Genomic DNA, 18,030 nt, shown 5'->3' with positions numbered 1-18,030 from the left:
TGAGGACGGTGACCTTGTCCTCTGGCCCTGGCCTGGCTGGGCACAGCGGAGCGTAAAGTGGGAGGCATCCCCACGGGGAACACAGGAGGGGGCTTTCACACACACACACACACACACACACACACACACACACGTCAGCAAGCCTCTGGCGTCTGCCTATCACCCTCTTAGATGAAAGGGGGAACAACTAAGTCCACTGGAGTCTGAGGCAGAAGGACTGTAAAAGCCAAGCTTCAGGTCCTCGTCCAGTCTCATACTAAATCAAGACTCACTTCTTTATTTAATCTAATTCCATATCGTCAATGTATATATTTTTTTTCATAAAGCAGGCCCTCCAAACTGTGTAAGCATAGGGCTGCACATAAGTTGGCTCTATTCTGAGTGTAATACAGAGGGAAGAGAAATAGAGCTAGGGAGCTCAGAGGTAGGTGCTCTCTGAACAAAATGAAAAGCTAAATGTTATTTTTGCTTTTGAAGTAGAATGGTAACCAGGGAGTGTCAGGAACCTCCCTTCCTTGTGTCCTACGAGGGATGTCACTCACTCCTTAGCTGGGGGGGCGGGGGGGGGGGGGGCGGGCTGGGCAAGCAGAGACTCACGCCCTGGTCCCCCGGGCCTGAGGATCTGTCTGTGCTCTGCAGTAGGCTCCTGGCAGTCCGAGGCGGGAGGGCCGGGTGCTGGCAGGTGATCAGGAAGCAGGTGCTTCCTCTTTGTGAGGACCACCGCCCTGGCTTCCCACAGAAGCCGCTCTGAATTCAGCAGGACGCCTTACTGAAGGATCAAGAAGGTGTCCTATGGCAGACAGGGTAGATGAGCCGGAAGGTGTGGCTTTATTTAACTAACATTGTTCCTCTCCCCATTCGAGGTTGGGGGTGGGAGGACAAGACTCCAATGCAGGCCTGCGGGAGGTGTCCCACATAGGCAGGGCTTTGTTCTCCCTAAGAGCGGCTTATGCTGTTAGTTTATGCTGTGCTCCTGTGGGGATTAGGAAAATAAAGAACACTCCTCCTCCATCTCCACGGTGCTTGGGGCAGACACAGCCTCATGCCTGGACTCCTGGCTTGGGGAGCAGAGCATGGCGGGAGTTTTAGGCCTCACTCACCTTATCAGCTCACAAATGCTCAGGCATAAACTGCCCAGCCTGTTCTGGGAGCCCTGGGGACCCCTAACCCTATCTCCTGAACGCCTCCATCCCTCTAGTCCTGCAGCCCCGCTCTTCTCTCTGCTTCTCCCAGGGTCTCTCTGCCCGTCTGCTGGGATACCACCCTCCTCCTGGGAAACCAGTCTGCAGGTGCAATGCGAATGCCGTCTCCCGGGGCTGTGCAAGGCAGTGCCCTCTACCCCTTGCTGGCTGCAAAGTGGGGAGACGGGGTCTGTCCCATGAACAGTAGGGGTACACCTTAGTCTCTTTACCATCGATGGCTCAGGTTACTTTATGATCCTGGAAGAGCTAATCACCTCATCCAATAAGCATCGGTTTTCTTCTAGAATCAATACATGCGGGTTTTGCACAAAGTGTGCTTATTTTTTCAATAAATAGTTTGGCCCTGCTCTCAGAGAAACCATAATCCTGCATTACCCTCTTAAAGGGAACAGTACCGTCTCCAAGTAGTTTTATTTGGACATGAGACCTCCCACCCACACATGGAGGTGGACGGGAAGGCTCAGCACACCGCAGGATGGGTGCAGGGCTCAGCAGAAGAATCACACGCTGGTCCCTCTGTGCACCGGTGACTCACTTCGTTCTGCCGCTTCCCCGGAGCAGTTACTTTCTCTGCTGTTTAATATCTGCGGCACTTTTATGGAGTGTGAAAACTATAATGCAGTTATCTGTTAGCTATTGCCACCATGATGTCACATAAACGCGGAGGCATGCAGCCATAAGCATTTATCTCTCCCTCTCGCATTGGGAGATCAGCTGGGGTTCAGCTGCACGAGGCTGAGCTCAGCGGGCCTCCGCGCGGAGCTGCAGGCGGGGTCCAGGGCTCCCCCATGTCTCTCACCCTCCTCTGCCCAGCAGCTTTTGGAGGTATGTTGTTCTCAGGGTAAAAAGTGGGAGTGCAAGTGAATGAGCTCAACCATAAAAACACATCCCGAGCCTCTACCCATGTCATATCTGCTAATATCCCAGTGGCCTAAGCAAGTCACGTAGCCACGCCCGAAGCAAACCAAGTAGCCAAGCCCAACATCAGTGAAGCAGAAAATACATCTGCCTCCAGTGAAAGGAACACCAATGTTACAGAGCAAACAGCACGCTGGGAGGGCCGAAGAGTGGAGCATAACAAGCCATCTCCCTACCACAGGGGGAAGGGAAGAGGCAAGGACTGCAAAAGAGGTATTATTTTCCGAAATCTGGCTTGTGCCAGGTACTCTACTCCGTGTTTCAAGCTCAACACTTAATTTAATCTTCTCAAGAATCTTTTATTATAGATGGAACATGGAAATGGAAATGGGAAAGCTGGTGAGCAACTGAGCCAGGATTCACACATGGGCCCAACAGACTCTAGACTCTGCCAACAGATATGGAGCCAGAGGCTGCAGGTGGGTATTGAGCCACAAAAGAGGTAACTAAACTGTGGTCTTTTCAAACACAGGCATCTCCCAGAGGGCCCGACGCTTGGACATTAAGCTGAAAACAATCACTGGGGTCTGATGCCCTAAGTCCTCCATTATCGGACGGCAGGTGCACCGGAGTGCTCCTGCTCCCAGTACCATTGCAGACATGTGAGCTCGCCTGACCCGGACCATCTTGCCCTGAAAACTATGTGATAATGGGATCGGGAACCATTGTAAAGTTCTACATAAAAAGTTCAGATTTTTACATTTTTAAATTGTCTTATTGCTTTTGACTTACCACTCGTTAACGTAGAAGGTAAGCATGGGAGAAAGAAGATAATGTTATCAGATAGTGCCCTTGGCGATGGCTGTGAATCCTTAGCATAGAGTTTTAGATTGGCTAAGATGCTTTAAGAGGAACAAAACTGGACACAGAAGTGTGTGGACCCAGTATTATTCAGCACCAACTAGCTCCTTCCTCGTGGAGCAGAGATGAGCCTGCCCCACGAAGCCCTTCCCAAACTGCAAACCCACGTGGCAAGTAAACGCCGCGGGTGCTTGCAGCCTCTGTGTGGGGTGGGTTGTTACGCAGCCATACCAGAAATGCCCACATTCTCAGCCCTCCTCGTGCACGTGTCTGGCAATCTAAGGACATGGGGTATGAAAAGTGCAAGCTCTGGGTGAACCTGGAGAGTCAGATCAGCCATTTTGGTGTTGTTGTTGTTTTGTTATTCTGAGACAAACAGGCAGCAGAACTGTGGCTTTCCTAGCCAGTCAGCAGCTGGCGTGTGTTCAGGGAGAGGAGGTGGCTGCTAATGGCCACGACCGGAGGAGCCGGCCGGAGGAGGAGGAGCTTGCGTGAAGACGAGCCACCAGGGCAGAGGGCTGCGGTGCAGCAAGTCTGGGTGCGGAAGGTGACCTGGGAGGCTGTCTGAGCCCCTTCCTCCAGACAGATACCTGAAGGACGCAGACTTGGCTTTAAAGGCTCTATGGGGAAACAAATGTCAGTGCTGGCAGTCAGTGTGAGTTATTCCGTATTCTCCGTCAGGAAATTCTAAACTGGGTCCCGCCGGTTTCCTATGTGGCCTGTATCCTTGGGTTATGTTGTCAGATAAATTAGAGGACCAAAGTAGAAAGTCTAAAAGAGAGACAGGTTAGCGGAATTGGCTGGGAAGGAGGAGACAGCTGAGGAGACAGCCTGGAGGGTGGGCTGGGGTCAGCAGGCTCCCTGTGCCAGCACATCCTTGGCCACAGGAAGCCCAGTCCAGGAGGAGTTTCCAAGAATCTCAGCTGCTGCAAAGGGCTATTGTATTGCCGTCTTTTAAAAATACATCCCCATCTTTTTAACATACATTGTACAAACTGCGTAGAAATCTAATCGTCCGAGTGCTCATTGGTGATGGAAATTCATAAGTTATTTTGCCCCTCAAGGTACAAACACCACCAAAGAGATCTTTCTGAAGCAAGTGCAACGTCTGGTCATTGCCCTTCAGGTTTTCTCCTCTGCAAGTCAGAGCAGGGGCTGACCCTGGCGGAAGTGGCCTGTGACCTCCCTACCTTGGATCTGCCATGAAGCTAAAGGGCATGAGTTGCAGCTGAATATACCCTGAAAACCAAAGGCTAAAGTCAAGACAGAGGCCAACTCAGTAAAAAAAGGAATCAATTAATTGCTTAATTGCTTAATTGCTTAACTACTTTTTAAAGAGCTGAAAACGGAAAGAAAGTGAGTCCCAAGGACATTGTCTGAGGTTCGTGTCCAGCCGTGCCTGAAACCAGCCCTCCCCCTGAGCCCTGCGGCCTCCGCACAGCAACACACTCTGCTTTTGCCAAAGACAATTCGAGAAGGCGCTTGTGTCACTTGCAATCAAGAGTCCTATCTGACCGTCACAGACAAAGAAGATTTCCTGAGCTGACTGGGGCAGGAAGAGCACATGGTAAATGGTTTGCTCTGCAGAAATATTATAAAGACGCCCATCCCAGTAGGCGCTCCTTTATTTTCTCTTCTGTCCACCTTCTGAGACAGAAAAGGGCACCTGGCGGGGGACTCCTAGGCCTCAACATTATTTGCCTTCGCAGTGCTGAGCCTCCTGGTCCTTGAATCAATTCAGCTGCTTCTCACCGCTTACCTTCCCCCAACAACCCCCCCCCCCATACCCCCAAGCTCTCTCTACAGTTCGTTTTGACCACAGCATGATTGTGAAAGAGCCTCAGGGCATCAAGTAATAAAATACATGAGTTTAGAGTTTTGGGAAATGTGTAGCTATCTTAAAGCCAGCCCATAAAACCCCAGAGAGGCAACAGAGGGCACCGGCTGTCCCAGGTGGGCCCACGTTACCCCTAAACACCAGGCTGAGGAAGGGGCTGCAGAAGTCCCCTCAGAGCTTTGACTGTAACAACCTCGCTCCCCAGAGTGTAGAGCACATGTGTCAAACACAAGGCCCGCGGGCCAAATCCAGCCCGCCAGGCCTTGCAACGTGGCCCGCACCGCGCTGTCATCACTGCACTCCGCTGTCAGTTTATGACATTGTCAGTTTATGACTGTTCAGTAAACCATTCGGCCCGCGATTTAGGCTGGATTTTAGATTTTGGCCCCTTCTCTGATTGAGTTCGACACCCCTAGTGTAGAGGAACGGTCTCATTTTTAAATATTCTCTCCTGGGAGCACACCATGTATCCAGGCCTGGGATTCCGAAAAGATGGCTACGCTCATGAAGCAGCACCGAGCACAGTGACGTGCAGACAGGCCTGTGCTCTCAGGAGATGGCACTCCCATCACCTCACCGAGGGAGCCGTCTGGAACTCAGGCCAGTCTGCACCACCACTATCCTTTCCCACCCCTGGGAGCGGGAGCTGGCAGCTCCAGCCTCAGAGCCCCGTGCAGACCGTGCGGAAGGGGAAAGGGTTCTGGGTCCCCTTTGGCCTCCATTACCAAAGTGTCGCATGTCAGAGGGCTTACAGTGCCACACAAACACTTCCATTGCAATCGTCATGTCCTAACTTAAGGGCGTTTTAGGAAAAGATAGAACTAGTAAGTCATTTCATGAAGATGATTACCTGACATGAGGCCAAAATACTTAAGAAGTGAGTCAAGTTAAATGAATATACATAAGAGCTCAATGATCTATTATAATGGCAAAAATCACAAAGGTGGTAGAGAGAAATAAAAATAAAAATAAAAACATTTGGTAAATTCTGTCCCTGGTTATTGCTCTTCAAAGGGGTCTGCCTGTCTGGACCAAATTTTTTCAGCATTTCCAGTTTTGCTCTCCTGGCCTTCACCTTGGACCCTGCTCCAGCTGAACCCAGCAATGTCACCTGTGGCTGAAAACAGTGATTAAGCCCCTGAACTTAGCAGAGCTTCAAAGAACCATGAGCCCCATTATCACATGGGCCGCCATGGGGTGGGGTTGGTGCAGGTGAGAGGACACTCCATGCTCAGGAAGGTCCCTGTTAGTGAGGAGGATGGCAGAGCCACACAACCCATTTTATCTACAATTCTCTAGCCGTGGTGTAGGCCTCTTGCAAGAGAACTCTCTATGGACCATGTAGCTGTGTCTGTATCTGCATCCATCACAAAGCCATACACAAGAGCCTCTGAGACCACAGAAGCACATTTTAGAAAGGAGTCTTAGAACTAATTGTGACTTGGAAGGATGCACTTGTAGGAAAAGCACAAGCATGAATTTCAAAGTCAGAAAACCTGGATTCAGACCTTGACTGCCTCACTTAGTTGCTACGTGATGTTGGTTGACTTACTTCTTACATCCTCAGCCCTAGTTTCCTCATTTGAAAAGTAGGTTAGTACACCAATCTCCCCTAGTTTTTGTGACAATTCAGCTCAATTATTTTCTGTAGCACTTGGCTCCCAGCTGGCAAATACTAACTGTTCATTCCCTAGATCCACCTGCCTCCTGCCTCCTTTAAACACACAAGCTCTGTCCATCTGTCCATCTGCCTGTGGGAGGAAGGGGGTAGGTGGCTGTGGGAAGGGGCAGGGCGGAGGTGCAGGGATGGCACACACTTCACGGAGGAGGTCGGTGTAGGCAGAAAGCTGCGTCCATCCGTGTGTCCATCCATCCATCCGTACTCCTCTCAGCCCTGCCCCCCAGGCCTTAGAAAGAGAACACTGCCGCGCTCTCAGGGAAACCAGCACCTTTCACACCCTCTTCTGGAGAGAGGAGCAGACCTTCCGGAGGGGGCCAGGTCAGATGAGGCAGAGAAAGCTGGGCTGGGGCAGGCAGCCCAGGCGGCGTTCCCAGCCTGCTCTGCCCGGGCCTCTCCCTGGCCAGGGGACACACACGGATCTTCCCTCTGTGGCTGCTCTCTCCAGCCCACAGGTCTGTTTGGCAGTCCAACTCCAACGATCGTTTTGACTTGGCAGGTCATAGGGCTTGGATGCCAGGGAGAGGCCCCGGATGGATGGTCGGCAACCACCATGATGCAGGGCATCTGATTCAGGGTAGAAAGGAGACATAGATAGGCTTTGTCTCTTATTATTATTAGAAAACAAAGACATATGCCAATACCAAAAGATGGGGCAGGAAACTGGAATGTAACCAGTGATCTCACCTTCCAGAGATACCCACCTTCAGTGAATCTTATATGTAAACATTTCAATTCTACCTTGTTCAAATTACTCTGTCACTCTTATTTCTTTTAAAAAAAAAAAAAAATCTTTCAAGAAAACAAGACACTTCGCAAGTGGTTTCTACACCACACATTCCAAGATCATCCAAGGCTCTTGGTTCCCGACGAGTCCCTCATTTTGGAGAGTGATGCTGGCACGTCTGAGCACACTCGCTCCACGCCCAGGCGTGCTCTTCCGAGGCCAGTGCGGGTGTCACATACTGGAAGGAGCTGGCCCTTTCTGGGACTCAAAAACACAGCAGGCAGGAGGCTGAGGATTGTCGCATCCAGATCCCTGCAGACACAGGAGGACTAAGAGCCCCAGGGCCCTCAGCTCCCCACAGCCCCCCAGGAACACACGCTGGGCATCTTCCCACTGCAAGGCCCATCAAGGGCAGTCCATTCTGCTGGCCTCTCCATCTGGAAAGGGGCTAGAGTGGGGTGTGTAATTAATCCACCTTGCTATGAATTAAAGTAATATTCAATAGGGCATTGCACATTTAAATGACTTACTTATGAAGCATGATTGATAAAGTTTTGCATACCCAGCTTTGCGGAGTCATGGTAAAAGTTTCAAGGCCTCAGATGACAACTAAGCTTTCCCTTGGCTCTTGGCACCTGCGCCATCTGCTCTTCTGGGGCCTGTTCCACCAGAGGCATTATCCTTGTAGCTCCCAGGTCTGTGACTTTCAAAGCAAAAATGGCTGCCTCTCCACTTCTGAGAAAACAGGGCAAGTCCTTGTGTTCTTGCTGCCAACTCAGAAGGAAAAGACGGAGTAAACAGCAGGTGTGGAAACTGGACCTCGTCCTCCAGGAGCTAACAGAGCAGAAAGGAGCGGCTGGCTGAGGTGCCAGAGCAGCGAGGGGGAGGGGAGGGCTCCACCAGGCCGGTGGCTCCAGCCACGGTTGCAGGGAGAGTGAACACCTGGATGGTTGGGCCTCCAGCCGTGAGAGCTCCTTGGCTGCCTCCTTCAGTCACAGGATTGCAGCCTAGGCAGGCTGAGCAGCAGCAAAACTGGGCCCAGGGCAAGTTCATCCTTGAGGGCTGCATTCATTTGCTAGGGTTTCCAGAAAAAAGTACTGGGTGGCAGAAATTTAGTTCCTCACAGTTCTCTGGAGGCTGAAAGTCTGAGATCAACATGCTGACAGGGTTGTTTTCTTCTGACGCCTCTTTCCCTGACTTGTAAATGACATTAACTGGGCCATTCTGATCCTCTCTCAGGCATACAAACAGGAAATCTGGAGAGAGGCTGCCCATGGGTAGTAGGGGGAGAAAGAAGACCCACGAACAGACGTTGTTAGATCACATGTAACTTAAAGATCTCTTCTGACCCACTGATGGAGGCCTTTACCAGCTACAGTCACCCTGAGTGCATCCACACTGGGGTTTGGGTTCTGAGGTGTCTGAGCAAGTACACATGTGCGCTGCATCCAGTGCAGCAGGTTTGGTGAGCCTGAGAAGGGGTGGTGAAGGATTAAGGCACACGCTTTCTCTCCATCAGAGGAAGCAGCTATGAAATAAAATAAAGCTTCGGCTTGCAGGCCATGGCGCTGCCTGCAAGCCGGAGCTTTATTATATATAGTCAGAGCAAACCAAGCAAAACAAGAGAAGTGGTCAACATTTTTAAAATGTTCTCGTGAGTTTCTCCTTGTTTTGGCAGCACTTGCTGCACCTCCTACAGCCCATTAGCTACCGAGGAACAAGGGAGGACTATAAGGTCAAGCTTAGTTATGCTGGGAGAGCTCTGCCCTCCACCTGAGACTTGTTTGTGGCCCTGCCACAGGTCAGTCTGAGGCTTAACCCCACAGCTGCTTCCTACACACATGGGTCCAGATAACAAGCCTTTTTGGGGGCTGATCTTACTGTGTATCTAGCCCTTGCAAAGGAAACAAAAGATACCCCTCAGGCAATATAGATACAAGTCCCGTGTGTCATTCTTCATTTTCTAGTAGCCACATTAAAAAATGAGAAAGTGCCCTAGCCGGTTCAGCTCAGTGGGTAGAGCGATGGCCTGCAGACCAAAAGGTACCAGGTTTGATTCCAGTCAAGAGCACATACCTTGGTTTCAGACTCATCCCCTGGTCAGGGCTCATGCAGGAGGCAACCAATTGATATGTTTCTCTCGCATCCATGTTTCTCTCTGTCTTTCCCTCTCTCTTCCATTCTTCCTAAAAATCAATGGGAAAATATCCTTGGGTAAGGATTAACAAAAAGGAAGAAAAGAAAAGGGCAGTGAAGTTAATTTTATTTAATCCAATCTGTTCAAAATATTATCATTGCGATATAAAATTAATATAAAATGTTTAATGAGATCATATATATATATATATATATAGATATATATATATGAATGACTGCACACATCTAAGGAACCATTAAGTATATAGATAAAGCCCTTATCTGAATCATTCAGGTCCTAAGCTCATCTTTTTTTTTTTTTTTATTGTCTACTCTGAGTGGTTTTGTTTCTCTAGAACCCCCACTCCAATGATCTTGGAACATAAGGACATGTTTCTCTGGGAGCGGATGGAGTAGCCTTGCTTTCAGACTTGGAAATAAGAGTAAGATGGGGCCTTGCTTTTAGACTTGAATATAGGAGTAAGAAGAGTAGGTCTGGAAAAACATGCCAAGGATTCAGGATCATGCGGACTTGCCCAGCCTGCACCATGGAGGCAGGGGAGCCCCAAACCTGGTACCTTTTGGTCTGCAGGAACATAAAAGTGTCCAGCTGTTTCATTGCAGAGACACCTGTTGCCGCCTGGACACTGTTACCCCCCTGCCCTTGCAGATGAGAAAACTGAAACCGAGGCATGATGTGACTTGCTGGAGGCCACTCCCATGTGGGTAGCAGAGTCAAGATTCAAACCTGGGTCCCTCTAATTCCAAAAGTGGTGCTTTTCATGGTGCCCAACGTTCCAGGGAACTAGGTTTGAAAATAACTGTTCTAGAAAATGAAATCTAAGGTAGAGAAGCGTTGTTGCTGTTTAAGCTTATTAGTCAGGTCCCAGCCTCAAGCACTCGGCACCTGAAGGCCTCCCGGGTTGAGCAGGCTGATCCCAGCACTGGCAGGAACTCAGGCTCCGTCCATCCTGCTCTGCTAAGACATCTTGGGTCAGGTCAGCCGGATCTTGCTGGCCAGAGGGTCAAATGGGAAGCAAAAGCCATCCTCCTTGAGGGGTGCCGTGGGAGGAATAAGACAATGTCTGTTAAGCAAGGACGTAGAGCATCTTGGAATGATGGCGCTCTCCTGAGCTTTACTTAGGAATGTGTGATGTGCCCGTAGCATGCCGTGCTGCCTGCAGGAGGATCATTCCCCCCCTCCAATACTTGGAATCGCTCCTCAGACCCGCCCAGGCCTCCTGATCCCTAGGATATATTAAAAGACTCACCTCTGTGGGTCTGAGTTTAATTACACTCGTCAGGCAAGGGATTTGGAGAACTTTAATTGAAGGCTGGTGTTGAACGCTTTGAAATTATTTTAAATTTTCTGAGGCACCCAGGTGCAACACACATCTTTTATAAATTACAGAGCAAACGCGGTGGAGGCTGGGTGCACGGAGGGCCAAGGACTGGAACAGATCCCCAAAGGATGAAATATGTTTCTGGCAGCGAGGAAGAACTCGGCGCTCACCTATCATTATTGTTAATGGGACCGAGGTGTTCAGCTCACTCTCGGGGCGCAGCACGATGCAGATTTGGCTCGTGGAGGCACTTTCTCACGGCTCCCTGCCTGCTCGGTAGCACGGAGCCCTGCCGAAATGTGTGTCAAGCTCTTCAAAACAATTATTGCTGCCGGAGGAAAAATGATCAGCGAAGAACTCCGAAGTTAACACCTCCTCAGACTGCAGATGGAAATGGATTCTGGAAATGTCTGCATTCTGTTTCATACGAGTCTGCAGACATCGGGTTGTTGTGTGCAAAACAGGGGAGGGATTGTTCACAGATGATAATGAGCTGAGGAAGGCGCTAGTGGGGTCCAGAGGCCGGAGCAATGAACCAACCGGTGGCCACACTGCGTTCTCGCCACGGTTCGGCTGTGACTGTGGGCGAACTGCTTCCGCTCACCAGACCTCCTTTGGGGAGTCTAACTAACCAAAACCTTCAACCAATCTTTTTTGTTAGAAGCTAAATAATGATTCCCGCTACTGGTAAGAGTGTAGGAAGTCCCATCATAAGCCACCGAAGTCCTCCCCAATGAGTATGACAGCAAGGTGTCTGAGCATGCTCCGTGGAAATGTGTGTGACCACTGCGATCCAGATCCTATTGGTTCCTGGACAGAGAGATTTGGGGGAAAGCCCAAGCCTGGGATGGGACAACCCTCCACCAAGAAGAGTCCCCTTATAGTTAGAAGTAGAACCAGGAAATTTGGCATGGAATCCACAGTATGGACTAGAGTAGGGGTGTCGAACTCAATCAGAGAAGGGGCCAAAATCTAAAATCCAGCCTAAATCGTGGGCCGAATGGTTTACTGAACAGTCATAAACTGACAATGTCATAAACTGACAGCGGAGTGCAGTGATGACAGCGCGGTGCGGGCCACATTGCAAGGCCTGGCGGGCTGGATTTGGCCCGCGGGCCTTGTGTTTGACACATGTGGACTAGAGTGTTAAAATGGGACTCAGTATGTCTCAGTTTGAGTTGAAACCCCAGAAGCCAGGATGTATCAGTAAACAGCAGGAGCCAAAAACACCCCAATCCAAAGCAAGGTGCTGCGCTGCTTATGCAGGCCATCGCGAAGGCCTGTTCCCTAGCCGTGACCTGCCTGGCGGAGACAGAGGGCTGAGGCTGAGGAAGCTGCCAGGCTTTCTTTGGAGAGAGGTAGAGGCGTATGTTGAGGGCTAACTGTATGCCACGATGGCCACTTCCCTAGATTCGGGAGCCCAGGAAGGGAACAGGCTTGGCAAAATCTTCGCTAAGCCCATGTGGGCCCCAAGAGGGAAATGGGACCCAGCAGGGCAATGGGCTGCGGAATGTGGGGGCCGACGGAGAAGAGGCATTTTAACAGGTGAAGGCCCCCAAGAGGAGACTGTTCCCAACAAAAACAAGCAAAAGGCCCCTGTTGAGAACCTGTCCAACCAGGAGGCAACAGTGCGGGTTCCAATGATGCCAGCCAAACACAACCTTCCTCCCGCCACCTCTCCTCTCTCCCCATCTCCAAGCCCTGGAGAAGCCAGAGCAGCCGGGTGACGTAAGGAGGGGAGGATGAGAACGTATGCAACTGTTTTCCCCTGCCTGCTGTCCAGGCCCCAGCTGGAGGAGGAGGGGGGAGATTTCGTTTTTTAATCAAGTTTGATTTCTTAATGATTATAGCAGACAGGATGGTTTAATTATTTAAATGAATCTATTCTTAAAACTTAAAGCAACCAGAAGACTTTTTATTATTTAGGAATGATAAGGAAAGCCATTTGCCCAAACATTCATCCCAAGGGTGGGTAAAAACTGGTCAACAGCATGGGTTTGAAGGGTCACTGAGAAAGAGTGAGACTTGCCAGGACCGGTTTGGCTCAGCAGTAGAGCGTCGGTCTGCGGACTGAAAGGTCCCGGGTTCGATTCCGGTCAAGGGCATGTACCTCGGTTGCGGGCACATCCCCAGTGGGGGGTGTGCAAGAGGCAGCTGGTCGATGTTTCTCTCTCATCGACATTTCTAACTCTCTGTCCCTCTCAATTCCTTTCTGTGTAAAATCAATAAAATATATTAAAAAAAAAAAAAAGAAAGAAAAGAAAAAAGAAAAGAAAGAGTGAGACTGTTTTCTACACGCCCCCCGCCGAGTTTGGTCATTCACTGTGCCAGCCACATATACCCCAGGGACTGCAGTGAGCTCTCCAGGACTAAGTGCCCACCCGCTGGTACAGCTCTGACGTGTGAGATGGACACGAAGGCTCACCATGACCTTGGAGCCGCACTGCTCCCAGGTGCAGAGCTGAGAGGGGTCTGCAGTCGCCTCTGTCCAGTCCCTGAATGCTGAGCTGGTGTCCCAGACTAAATCCACTTCCTCAAGTGCTTCATTGCCCCTACAATGTATATTTGAGTCATAATTGCTCTTAGATAAAAGAAATCTCACCTCTTTTTTTAATTTTTTAATTTTATTGATTTCAGAGAGGAAGGGAGAGGAAGAGAAAGAGATAGAAACATTAATGATGAGAGGGAATCATTGTTTGGCTGCCTCCTGCACATTGGACCGAGCCCACACCCAGATATGTGACCTTGACCAGAATTGAACCTTGGACCCTTTGGTCTGCAGGCCGATGCTCTATTCACTGAGTTAAATTGGCTAGGGTGAAATCTCATTTCATTCCATCAATTATATACTTAAGTCAGAGAATTTAAGGTTTTCACTAATGTTACTGTTCTTTTGGTTGCAAATCCTAAAAACCAAACCAGAAACAGGAAGAAAGGAAGGAAGGAAAAAGGAAAGGAAAGGAGGGAGGGAGATGGGGGTGGGAGGCAGGGAAGAAGAAAAAGAACAAGACAAAGTGGGGAATCATTTACTAGTTCTTGTACCTGAAAAGTCCAGGCCTTGTTCGTGCAGGCATGGCTGTGCCCAGGTGCTCAATGGATGTCCCCGATGCACCTTTCTCCATTTCTTGCAATGCACTTGCTTTCCTATGAGGTGTCAAAGTTCTAGCTCTATAGTCTATCATCCCCAGCAAAAATATAGAGACTCTCTTCGGTATTTCAGTAAAAGTCACAGCTCGAATTTCACTGACCTGGTTTAAATTGCATGCCCAGGGCTCCACTAACCACCACGACTCTGAACTGACTGCCCTGGCCTTGCGCATAAACTCCCTGAGGCCGGGCGTGGGCTCAGCCCCGAGGAAAGCGTGATGTGTCCCTTGAATACAGGGACATGGGCGATAGGCAGGCAAACACAGCTGATGTCCACTCTGGACAGCAGGACAGTTGGTAAATGTCAAAACCAGGATTATTCGAACCCACACCTTTTGGTTCCTAAACCCATGATTTTCATAGGACCAAAGTAATTTCATTGATGTGCCCCGCTTTTTATATTTCACTAAGCAGTGTAAGCAGGGTGGATTTGGGGTCCAAAACCTCAATTTATCCTGCCCTCCAAAAAAAAAGGACCAACTGAAAATAAACCCAGGCAGACAACATTATTTCGTATACAAGACACCAAAGAGAGCCATCAGCTCCCTTTTACTGGCACAATTTGTGCTGTAATTTGCTCTGACACCAGAGAAAGCTCTAATTTGATAAACTCCTGATTCAGGATTACAGAGTGCCACCGCTTTTACATGAGCGAGACAAAATTTAGAGGAAGCTGGCAATCGAGTCAAATATGTTCTTCAGCACTTTCTGGATTCTGTCAAGATATCATGATTCATTCCAAAGCAGGGAGCTGAACGAGGCTGGCGGAAGTGACAGCGTTGTTAATTTGTCAGGCAAGAGATCAAGGGCATAAACACAATATCAAAGGTGAAGTCTGGGGTTTTTCCTTTGTTTATTTACTTGTACATAAGAAAAACTTTTCTTCAGAGAAATGGCAACTAGATTTTTAAAAACTCCATACCTCACGGCACAAAACTTCAGAAGCTCCCATGAACTGTGCGGGTTTATGCTGGAGGTTGGCCAGCCACTGATGCTAGTCCTACAATGCCCTCCCTGGATGTGCAGAAGCTGGGCAACAGGGAGGCCAAAGCGCTCTGAAACCGGTGGAGCAGTCATCCCATAAGCCCTTATCAACTCCCTGCTCATGGGTATTGAACTCAGGATTGGAAGTCCGGGTCCAGCCCAGGCCAGCCCTGAAGTGAAGTGAGAGGGGATTGGCAGCCATGTGTCCTGAGTGTGTGCAGGGCCCTGAATGTGAGATATGGAGCCCGGAGTAGACATGGTGAAGGCGGCTTGAGAGTGTAGGAGTCGGTGGACATAATTTTCCATGCATATTTAAATACCGGCGTATTTTCCGGCGTATAAGACGACCCCCTAATTTTATAGTTAAAACAGGTCTAGGCCTATATTCGCTGTATAAGACTACTCCCCACTTCAAAGAAAAGACTTACTTTGCCGTCAAGATCTGCAGGTAATTTTTGTGCAATTTTGGTCTTTTGCCCCCGATTTTCGGTTGACTTTTTTACGTTTCAAAAGTCGTCTTATACGCCGGAAGAATACGGTAAACCATTGTGGCCCAGACCAATTTGGCTCAGTGGATAGAGCGTCGGTCTGCAGACTCAAGGGTTCCGGGTTCGATTCCAGTTAAGGGCATGTACCTTGGTTGTGGGCTCATCCCCAATATGGGGTGTGCAAGAGGTGGCTGATCGATGTTTCTCTTTCATCAATGTTTCTGACTTTCTATCCCTCTCCCTTCCTCTCTAAAAAATGAATAAAATATATTTTTTAAAATAAATAAATAAATAAACCATTGTGTGCAGCAAAATCCCTGAGGAAGGTGGGCTCCCCCTGACATCCCTGGGGAGAAGCCTGCACCTCAGAAGGGTGACTCACGGGGCCCATCGGTTACCAGCCTGAACAGAAGGCTGGCCTGCGGCCAAGCACTCAGTGACGGTAACTTCAAAGTTCAACAAACTTCCATCTGTCCTTCCTTCCATGCATCCATGCATCCAGCCAACCCGCAAATATTTCCAGTGCCCACATGTGCCAGACTGCAAATGAGACCCGGCCTCTGACGTCTGGAAGCAAAAAGCATCAGAGAAGCTCACACGGAGAGAACAGCTCTGAGAGTGACAAGTAAGGATCAACAGGAGTAGAGAACCGGGGTCCCGACCGAGCTCGGTGGCCCGCTTTCAGGAAACATGGCTGCCCCAGGTGTGGGTCCCCCCGAGTGTCACAGCCAACTCGGCCACAGCTGGAAGGAAGAGGCTGCCCCGGGCGCCCTGCGCAGAAGGCAGGCTTTGTGCCGGCCCCGTGTGGAAACTCTGACGAGGGGCACTGCGGGCTTTCAGATGGGTTTCCTATCATTTATCTTCTTATCAAAAGGTTTAATCACTTTCCGCTCTCCTGACAGCATGGGAATAATGAGCTTATTCTACCCCTACCGATACAATGCACAATAGGAACAGTTCAGAGACGACTCGGCCTCTAAAACTGAATGTTTTTACTGTATACACATCATTACCACCACAGTAAAAGGAATGTTTAAGGAAGAAAAATAAATCTCAGTAATCCCAGGCGCAGCCATTGCATATTGCTTGCTGGTCTTTTGGGTGAAGTTTATGTGAAAATTGCTTGTCAAGACATTTCCCCAAGAAGCTGGCTATATTCTGACATGAAATGGACCTGTGGCTTTTGGAGAAGAATGCACACTCCCTCCCTCATGATTTTCAGCTTCTCCGACCGGAATGAAAAAGTACTTAGAAACAGAAAACTAATCGCGGCGGTTTCTGCTCGGAATTGGGTTGCTTAAGTCTTGTTCTGGAAACAGTTAAAAAAAAAAAAAATGGAATCGCAGCCCCGGAGGGCAACGTCTGCATCCTATACCTTGATGCCTCAATTAGCTCACTCCCTAAACAAAGCTCCTTTCTGTGAAGTCAGACGTATTAAGTAACAGAAGCAGCACGAAACCTGAGACGCGAGCGGCAGGGGCTGCTGGGCTCCTCAGGCCGGCCCTGGCGCAGAACACGCAGGTCCTCAGCGCGGTGCTGGCTTCCCCAGCCTCCTTTTTCCACTCTCTCTCCCAGGTCAGAGTCAGGGCTTCATTTCCTCCATCATCAAAAGGGAGAGTTCTTTGCAATTCACCAGTCAATGCATCCTGTGAAAGAATTCCCACTGTGTTTACCTTTCTCTCTAGTGGTAGCAATACAGGTGGGTTTTAGGCACCAGAAAGTGGGAGAGAGGCATGGGGGAGGGGACAGAGGAGCCCTAACAGCACCCTACAGCCTTGCTACTCAAAATGTGGTCCCTGGACCAGCGACATATGCATCCCCCAGGAGCTTGTTGGGTCATCCCCCCGGTGTCTTTGGGCCAGAATCTGCAGACCTCCATGTGTTGCTGGTCAGGGATCACACTTTGAGAACCACTGTCCTAGAACCGTTCAGTGAATAAATCTACCCACCTGCAGAATACTCCTGGGGCAGTGGTCGTCAAACTCATTAGTCAACAGAGCCAAATATCAACAGGACAACGATTGAAATTTCTTTAGAGAGCCAAATTTTTGAAACTTAAACTTCTTCTAGCACCACTTCTTCAAAATAGACTGGTCCAGGCTGTGGTATTTTGCGGAAGAGCCACACTCAAGGGGCCAAAGGCTCTCGAGCCACAGTTTGCCAACCATGGCTTCTGAAATATCTTCCTGTTGGGGGTGGGGGGGGGGGGAAGGAGAGGCAGTCAGTGAGCTCTCATTTCCTTTTTGGCAGAAGAGACTAACACACTTGGGGTGGAAAACTCCCTCCCCATTCGCTGCTACAGCTGTCACTCAGGTCCAGCTAGCCTAAAGCTTTGCCTCATCTCCTCTCACACCTGCTCAGGCCCGCCTGTCCGCCTCCAGGATTTCCAGCAAAAGTTGTCACGCACATAGGATCCCATTTAGTTATCACTACATGGCCACAGCAGATCTGAACCGTGTGATATAAGACAGTATGACTTCACTGTTGGCAATTAATATGAATCGTCAAAAAAATTTTAAAAGCCCATTAAACATGTGTAAGTTCAAGACCAGCACAAGTTCTTGGGAACAGTATATACTTTCCCCACAGAAATGCGTGCCAGTCTTTCTCGGAATCTGTCATCTGTGAAACTTCTTATTGTTTACATAAATCAAAGAGTTTGCTAGTAGAGTGATGACAATTTTGCTAACAATAATCTTTACTGACATAATTTATTGTCCTTTTAAAATACATGACTTGTATCTATAAGATCTAAATGTGGATGCTCAT

The sequence above is a fragment of the Pipistrellus hanaki genome (genome assembly GCF_964339955.1).
Source record: "Pipistrellus hanaki genome assembly, chromosome: 4".
Taxonomy (NCBI): domain Eukaryota; kingdom Metazoa; phylum Chordata; class Mammalia; order Chiroptera; family Vespertilionidae; genus Pipistrellus; species Pipistrellus hanaki.
The sequence above is the reverse complement of the archived record's forward strand: the minus strand, read 5'-3'. Positions refer to the sequence as shown.